The sequence below is a fragment of the Leuresthes tenuis genome, unplaced genomic scaffold, assembly GCF_036924035.1.
Source record: "Leuresthes tenuis unplaced genomic scaffold, fLeuTen1.0.hap1 SCAF_21, whole genome shotgun sequence".
Classification (NCBI taxonomy): domain Eukaryota; kingdom Metazoa; phylum Chordata; class Actinopteri; order Atheriniformes; family Atherinopsidae; genus Leuresthes; species Leuresthes tenuis.
This window is the reverse complement of record NW_027325375.1, coordinates 20,757,810-20,766,672: the sequence shown is the minus strand read 5'-3', so window position 1 is coordinate 20,766,672 and position 8,863 is coordinate 20,757,810.

Here is an 8,863-nt window from a genome sequence, read left to right as displayed (position 1 = left end):
TATTATGACCCAATGTTATATTTTATTGCTGACTGACAGCTAATATTCCAGGAAATTTCACAAAAAAATCTGCTTTTCTAAAATTTTTTTTTAATATATAATGGTCTTTTAGATCTAGACCAGTCCAAACTTATTTATTTGGTGTTCAGCCATGCTTTTCAGGTGTTTTTGTGGTGTATCTCTAACCATCCGCATTGTTGCCAGCGACTTTCAATGGAAAATAGGTAAAGCCTGCGAAAAAAAGTCTTAGATATCTCTAAATATCATCTGTTGACAAACACATTAAGGATGTAACTTTACCATGTCTGTATTATGCCAAGTATTGACAGGTGTCAGCTGTGGACATCTGTTTGCTTTAGCCCTCCCTTCTCAGCTCAGATATTTTATACTCAATTAAGATGAATTCGAAGTAAAGCTGCTCTCATTTACATATTTTTCTGTTGACAGTCAACAAAACAAGTATTAAATGACAGCTGATTAGGACTACATGGTAACTGGCAACTGTTTACATGCCTGAATTGGTAACTGTGTCCTAATCTGACAAAGTCATCATCCACATGAGTTACATGCAATGGCTGTGCTGTGGCTGCTGGGGATATTTTCATGTTAAATGATGGCATAGAGAGAGCGATAGAAATATCTGAAGCAACGTTCACACAACACTTCAACAGTGTGGAAGCAAATTAGTAGATGTTTTCACAAGTGCAGCTTACATACAATTGCTATGTGTTCGACTCATTGATACGCGAGTTGAATACATGGCAGGATTAGGGTTATCACTTTTTCACTGATGGAACAAAGCAAACACAGAGAAAGGTCTGGCTTCAGCTGGAAAGTAGGACCTTACACTCCTGGAATGATACTTGGGACTTGCTTTTACAAACATTGTTTGTAAGATTTTTCATTTAAACACAGCAAATTGGCAACAAGAGAAATTTGTCAGTTCTATCACTGGTGTAGCGAAAACCTCTTTGAGTACATGGGTTAGGTTAAGAGGCCTTTTGGTAAATGAATATGAAGCCCAGTCTAATTCCCACAGCATTTTATACAGCTCTGCTCTCAGGAATTCTTGCAAACAGGTAATGATTCAAAACAAACTTTAATCTTTACCAAAACCAAGCAATTGTGATGCTGAAACATACAAATAGTCAGGAACTGAAAATTAACATAAAACAAGGAAGTTGAAAATAGCTTTTCTGATGCGGTCTTAAACTTGGGTCTCAAACTTGACGCTTGTACTTTGATTAAATTTGCTGCACTTGCCCTTGGTATCAGGCACCTGGCATTCACTTTGGTGACACCATAAGCTTGAACAGAATAGCAGTATTTGATAGTCTGGGGATAGAAAAGCTAGTAATAAAGTGTATTGTTTTTTCCTGTACAGCTGGGACAATCAAACCAGGAACAACAAGGTCTTTGACCAAACCCTGTAATGCAGTTATAACTCTCACAATACGCTCCTGTATATATTACATTTTATTTATATAGCGCCAAATGACAATAAATGTCATCTCAAGGCACTTCAAAGATACAATCCAATTTAAGCCAATTAGAATCAAATTTATTGTAACACAATCATACTAAAATCCAATTAATTAAATCCCAAATTAGTCTAATTCATACCTAGTGAGCCAATTCAAAGAGTGTAGCCTTGCTACGGAAACCAATCGATTGCAATGAAACTTCACTTCAATCCAATCCCCCATCCTGAGCATGCACAAGGAGACTGCAAAAGTAAAAACTCCCTTTTATCATAAAGAAACCTCTAGCAGAGCCAAACTCAGGGAGGTCAGTCCGCCGCCTCTATCAGCTGGAGTTTGAAAAGACACAGGAAAGATGGGGCAACAAACACCATAACACCAGGCCAGGGATACCTGCTGAGAAAGAGAAACACAAGTTAACATGTACATGGAGAAAAAAAGAGAAGAGCGTGAGGAAAGGTGCATCATTGGAGGTCCCCCAGCAGTCTAGGCCTATAGCAGCATAACTTTTGGATGTTCCAGGGTCACCTGAGCCACTATAAGCTTTATATAAGATTGTCACAGGGACACCACGGTATTTTTTTTTGGTCCAGGAAAAATGTTGGCACATTCTGTGAATGTCACATTCACTGAATTCTGGAGATCAAGAAGGGATGTAGCCTAATCTTGTGGACGGCAAGCTTAACGGGATAAAAAATAAAGAAAAAGAAAAGGATCTTTTGAATGACAAGTTCATCTTCGAAACCCTACCAGACGGTTCTCTGTACAAGACCAAAGTTATCTGCTCTTACTGTCAATGTGAATTGAGTTATTTTCCGAGTATGGGAGAGGCCACCTCCCCCCTCCCCAAAGGCTTGTGTTTCCTAGACTATTTGTTTTGGATTGTTGCAAGAATAAATATCAAATGTATTAGCATAAACCAAGCATATTTGTCTGCTCCTATGTTTAAGAGATTCAAAAAAATATATCTTCAAGATGCATTTGGATATCTTAATCAACTGACAGAGCTATATGTTCACAGTTTGATGTGGTGAAGCATACTCAAGAGTCTGCTGCATGAATACTGTGATATTTCACAGATTTCCGCTGTGTTTGCAGAAGCTAACACTCCTCACAGTGCAGAGGTGTTCTATTCCCCGTGTTCCATTCCTGCAATGATAACACCTCTTCTGCACACTCCCACTCAACATTGATTTGATGTCAAATCAGGCAACGTAAATAAGACAGCATGTGCTGTGTATGAATTCCCTTGAGCTGCTGGTATCGTATGACTATATAGTCCTATGTGTTAAATGTGTGTAATGAACTGATGCATACATTTGATCCAGCTAAGATACCAGTGGATCTAACAGCAGTGAAAACTTCATCTCATGTACACTGTCAGCCACGACACAGATGACTTTTTTCATGAATTAAGTAACGTGGCATCGACAGTCAAACTGACATTTCATTTTGGCTTCTTTTCTTTGCGGTCCACAATCATCTTAAGAATGCAAATCATTAACATTCTTTCTTAGAACTGAAAGATGAGAAAAAGTGACATGTTGACAGCCAAACTCAACTCAATGAAACTGAAAGCAGCTGCATGATAGCAGAAGGCATTCAGATGTTTTGAAATACTTCATGCATAATTATGCCTTATGTCACTGATATTATGATACAACACGTATCCAAATAAATCTCAACCTTACGCAATTAAAATCCCTCGGTTAGCTTTATTTCCATTTATTTAGTCCTGTATACATGCGCTTTGCTTTGTAAGTGTGTCACTGCAGTATACTTTGCCAGGGGGGTAGTTCTCTTTGATACTATGAGAAAATGTGTGCATGCAAAGGACATCTGTTTGAATTTCTTTTCACATTGACACGAGGAGGTATAACAGTTTCTAAGACTTTGTCTTTTGTTGCTGAAAGCACATTTATTGGCCTTGGATGAAAGCAGTGAAGACTGTGAAGGTTGATGCCTGTCAGCTCATTAATCATACTTTCGGCGGGGGGGTCTGCCTCACTATTCTTGCTTGTCTCACCGTAAAGCAAATACACTGCCTGATAATTCTGCACACATGTATTATTTTAATTATCTTGGTGGTTGCTTTTAGCTATCAGGTGCAGAGTATAAACTTGTGAGTGAGCTTGACCCGTAATGTGTAACAACACATGTTACATTAAAAGGCTTATTCAAAAGTATCATCCCTGGAATGACAGAACAGGCACAGAGCTTTGTCACTTTTGCTCACAGCTGCTTTGTTACTGCTGCTGCAACATTTTAACATGAATGATATGGAGCATTTTCTGTGAGTGATCAGCACAAGAAAGTGAGTGAAGGGTACACTGGTCCACATGTCCAAAACGCAGTAGCGTTACAATAAAGCCCCAAAAATTGTGAGATGGAAATGTATTTCACTGCCTTTGTTTTGTATTGGAAAGTGTTAAGCTGTGATGGAAACCTGCAAAGATAATGCATATTTTATTCCAAGTATGTTTTGAATCCATAATCAACCAGGACAAGTATAAATATGAAAAGGCATTGGACGCTATTGAGTTTGATGGGACTCAATGTTGTGACTGCACCGCCCATATATTTATACTTCCTGTAAAGCATATTGTGATATCTAATACTCAATATCAATTTTGTGACAGTTCAACCTAATCTAAATTGTAAGATTGTTAAAATTCATCAAGGAAAACTTTGACATGTAATGTTTTAGAAGTCGTTAAAATATAGTAATTCTTACTTAAAAAAGTTGTCTTCATCCTACCAGAACAAATATCTCTGTAACTAGCAAAGCAAGACCTGATTAACTGTTCCAGTGATTATCCATCTGTTTGCTGAATGTGCGAAAGGTGAATGGACTTATTATAGCAAATGAGAAATTTGTTTGAGTTGCCTGATAGGTTGAACTGATAAATTCTACAAATTGTCTGTGGTAAGTTTTGTAACTATAGCATATGCAAATATAGAGCTATTTTACATATTGTAGCTAACTGTTTTCAGTATGTGGGTTGATTATTCTTTCTGGTTAAACAAACTCAAACAAAGCACATCTTATTTGATGGCTAAACAGCACAAAACATTCTGCAGATGCAACTCAGAAGAGCTCCATTTTGAAATGGTCTCAGTCTCCTGGTCGTGCTGCTATAAGAGCAACCCACAAACAAACAGCAACTAAAGACAGCTGCAGGCAAAGCAAAACAAAGCAGGAACCCCATTGTTTAGTAATGTCCATGAGTTTCAAACTTCAGGCTGTTACTATTTGCAAGTATTAAGATTGATATTTCAGTTAAGGGTGCGCTACCTACACCTGGAAAAGAGTATCTGCCTATTTACAAAGTATAACTGTAACTTGAACATTTCTTTTTTTATTTTATATATAACATGAAAATATATATATATAATAACTAATATCATAGACATAACAAAATTAAATTTTCCACTGACCAAAATGTATTAATGACGTCATTTCTGTCTTAGTACATTGACTTGTTTATTCATGCCTATAGCAGTTTTCTTTCCACCATACCTAAATACCTCAGGCATGTTACGTTTCATTAATGTTGTCGATATAAACGTTTTTCTCCATGTTTCCTTTTGTGCATGTTAATGTGTTCATTTTTAAGGTTTTAGATTTGGAGAATTTGTATAGCAATGATGACGAAAAAAAGGGCGCTGGCGCTCGGTGACTGAGAAACAGAAAGCCACTTCCATGTGGGCACACCACTCACAGGGAGGAAATTCGAGGTTGGGTGCTTTATGAGCTGGGCGGCAGGTGAAGGCAGGGGCTTGTGCGTGACTTTTGGGACATGGAACGTCACTTCCGGGGCGGGAGAAAGAGCCTGAGCTGGTGTGTGAGGTTGGGCGGCAACCAGCTAGATAAATTCGGGCTAACTTTCACACACAGTGTAGGCTCTGGAACCAAACTCCTGAAAAGGGGCTAGACTCTCATACTCTGGAGTTACCCATTATGAGAGGTGCTAGGCAAGTTCATGGATACTCATAAGCTCCTGGCTGTGCGCCTCGTTGTTGGAGTTCTTCCCTGTGAACGAGACGGTTGCCTCACTGCGGCTGCAAGTTGCAGAAGGGAAGGTTCTGACTGTTGTGGACAAGATTCGCCCTGAGATGCTAAAGGCTCTGGACATGGTGGGTCATGGTAAACACGCCTCTTCAATCTTACATGGATAGAGGTATGGGACAACACAACTAAGACTCCCTCGGAAAGTTTACTCCAGAGTGTAAGAAATGATGCAGTGGTGTAAAGCATGCCACCACTGGACTCTAGAGCAGTGGAGACACGTTCTCTGGAGAGACGAATCACGCTGCTCCATCTCTCAATCTGATGGACGAGTCTGGGTTTGGCAGTTGCCAGGAGAATGGTACTTGTCTGATTGCATTGTGCCAAGTATAAAGTTTGGTAGAGGGGGGATTATGGTGTGGGGTTGTTTTTCAGGAGCTGGGCTTGCCCCCCTTAGTTCCAGTGAAAGGAACTTTGAATGATTCAGATTCACAATTCCATGCTCCCAACTTTGTGGAAACAGTTTGAGGATGGCTCCTTCCTGTTCCAACATAACTGCACACCAGTGCACAAAGCAAGGTCCATAAAGACATGGATGAGTGAGTTTGGTGTGGAAGAACTAGACTGATCTGCACAGAGTCTTGATCTCAACCTGATAGAAAACCTTTGGGATTAATTAGAGCAGAGACAGGCCTTCTCGTCCAACTTCAGTGTCTGACCTCACAAATGCACTTCTGGAAGAATGGTCAAAAATTCCAATAAACACACTCCTAAACTTTGTGGAAAGCTTGCCCAGAAGAGTTGAAGCTGTTACAGCTGCAAAGGGTGGGCCAATGTCATATTAAATCCTATGGATTAAGAATGGGATGTCACTTAAGTTCATATGCATGTAAAGGCACATGAGCGAATACTTTTGGCTTTAGTGTATGTTCCTTCTGGCCTGGGAATGCCTTGTGATCCCCTAGAAACAGTTGGAGAGGTTTGATGGGGAGAGGGATATATGGGTTTCTTATGAACTTGTTGCTTCTGCAACCTCGGATAAGTGGAAAAATTTTAAAGAAAACTCACATTTAAACAGCTGACCATTGCAGAGGGCAGTTTAATCTATTGTAATCATGTTCACAGTTTTTTCAGACTGCTGTACTCCTACTTACTTGAAATTCTCTCCTCTTTGGACTATCGATAGTGTCATTTCAGCTAATCAGTAACATTATTTATGACTCCTTCAATTATGACTTTTGAAAAATGTTTTATTCCTGACAGATTCATAGATAAGAAGAAAGATAGTCCAGCTTTAAGAAAGAACAAAAAAGTGACTTTTCACTTTCTTACTGTTTTAAGTCTATTGATACACACTTTTACATACTTAATAAATATAATTACATGCTGTTATCCAAATGAGAAAAATGTTTGAAATCAGACTATTTATTGACATATAAGTTTAAAACTGATTTTCTAAACTAATTAGTGTGTATCTATCCCTTAAGACAATTCAATACATTTATAGATAGAAGGGATAAAATGTGATTTGGTGTCTGTTCATTTTTTATCTTTAAGGAAAACAATTTGATATGATGCAGATGTCTCAGCGATAAAAATGGCAATATATTCTGTAACTACCTTTGATTTTGCTAGGCTGTGTATCAGTTGTAGATGGAGGAAGTTCTAATATCTCTGTCTTTAGTGTGTTGTTGTTATTGTTGCTTGGCCAGCTTAGCATCTCACTAGGTGAGTGTTCAGATCTGTCCTGACATGGTCTACAGACCATTCATTATTGTCCATTATTCATTTCTTCTGTCAAAATCCAAGTTATTTCCAGGCGTTTGTGCACTGTAAACTGTGTCTGTGTTCACTGACATGTTTTTACCTCTCGTGTAATGATAGGGGCAAATTCACCCCTTGATCTGAGAAGGGCTGGAAGGACAGTGGATGACATTGTTTATTAGTGTGTGGATTCTGCTTCCTTGGCACACGCCAGCATACTAATGTTGCATACCTACTCTTATGTTATACTCTGGATCTGCAGCCCATGTCTTTGATGTTAAAATCAAGTTCCAATTCATATCGGTTTATCTTTACATCCCTAGTTACACCCCGGTGTACTTCAGTATAGCTATAGATTGTTGGCTTAATCATTCATCGTTACTACCTGATGTTAGCAGTGCTTCCTAATGTCTTTTCCATGTGTCACATATGACTGTGAATTTGAAAATGCAGTACCATCTGCATTTGCGTGAGGGAAGCTGCAGTCTGGCTTCTTTCAGCACAGATGCCACTTTGTTTGGATGTGATACGCACTGGGCTGTTCCCTAATTCCTCTCTTCTCCTCTGAGACAATCACTCCAATCTGAAAATGTTTACCAATAATTAAGATGGTCTCCTCACCACGATGGAAGAAATGAACGAGTGAAATGAGAAATCAATAACTTTTGCCGACAGATCCTTAATTGTTTATTTTTTCACTCCAATTTGACTTTAATTAGGTTGAAATATCAGTGTGAGAAGTGAATGTTTCAGTAGGGATTTAGAAGGTAGACAGCACACATTTCCTCAGTGCCATGGGCTTCAGACTGAATATTCTGGAACATAAATACTGTGCCCACTGTCTGACATTTAGCATTTACAGAATGTCAGATAGCAAGTTGTTCCGTGTATGCAACTGTCTAAGCATGTTCACACTAGCCTGTCCACATCAAACCAAATCTATGCCTTTACAGCTAGTTGGCGTTGCCAAACACAGATTTGAATGAACATAAATGCTGCTTACATTTTGTTTATTGGCACGATGCTTTTGGCATTGCTTGACTGACTGAATAATTAAGCATGAGTAGTTAAATGATATTCTGCATCCTGTCTGTGGTAAGATCTGGTTTCCCCTTTTTTGACTATTTAAAAACACACTTGAAATGTGCTTTAAAGGCTTTAAAGATGACGTGCTTTAAAGAAAGTTAAAGGCATCACCAAAAACAGTCGCCAAAGTCAGTTACAGTTTATTCTGACTGGTGCATTGCAAATTAGTTAATGATTAAATCTTTCTGATATGATGATGTATCTTGATGTACTGAGTACAAAGTATCACGGGAAAACATTTACATAGTCATGAAAACGTAATCTTCTGATTTTTCTTTTTCTTGATGTGACACTGGACATGAAAATTAGTACAAAGAGAAACAGTGTGTCGCTGCATTTCATGTAATAGTCACACTGCTGCATCACATTGAATATGCAAAAACAGTCCGCATTTGGAGGGGTTAGATGGTGGACCTACAAACAGGAAAGTCAAGCTACCAGAGGTCTGGTGCTGAATTCTGATGTTTTAAAGTAACTTTCCTTTAAAATATTAGTTTTCTTTTTTATCAAAAGATTGACTTTG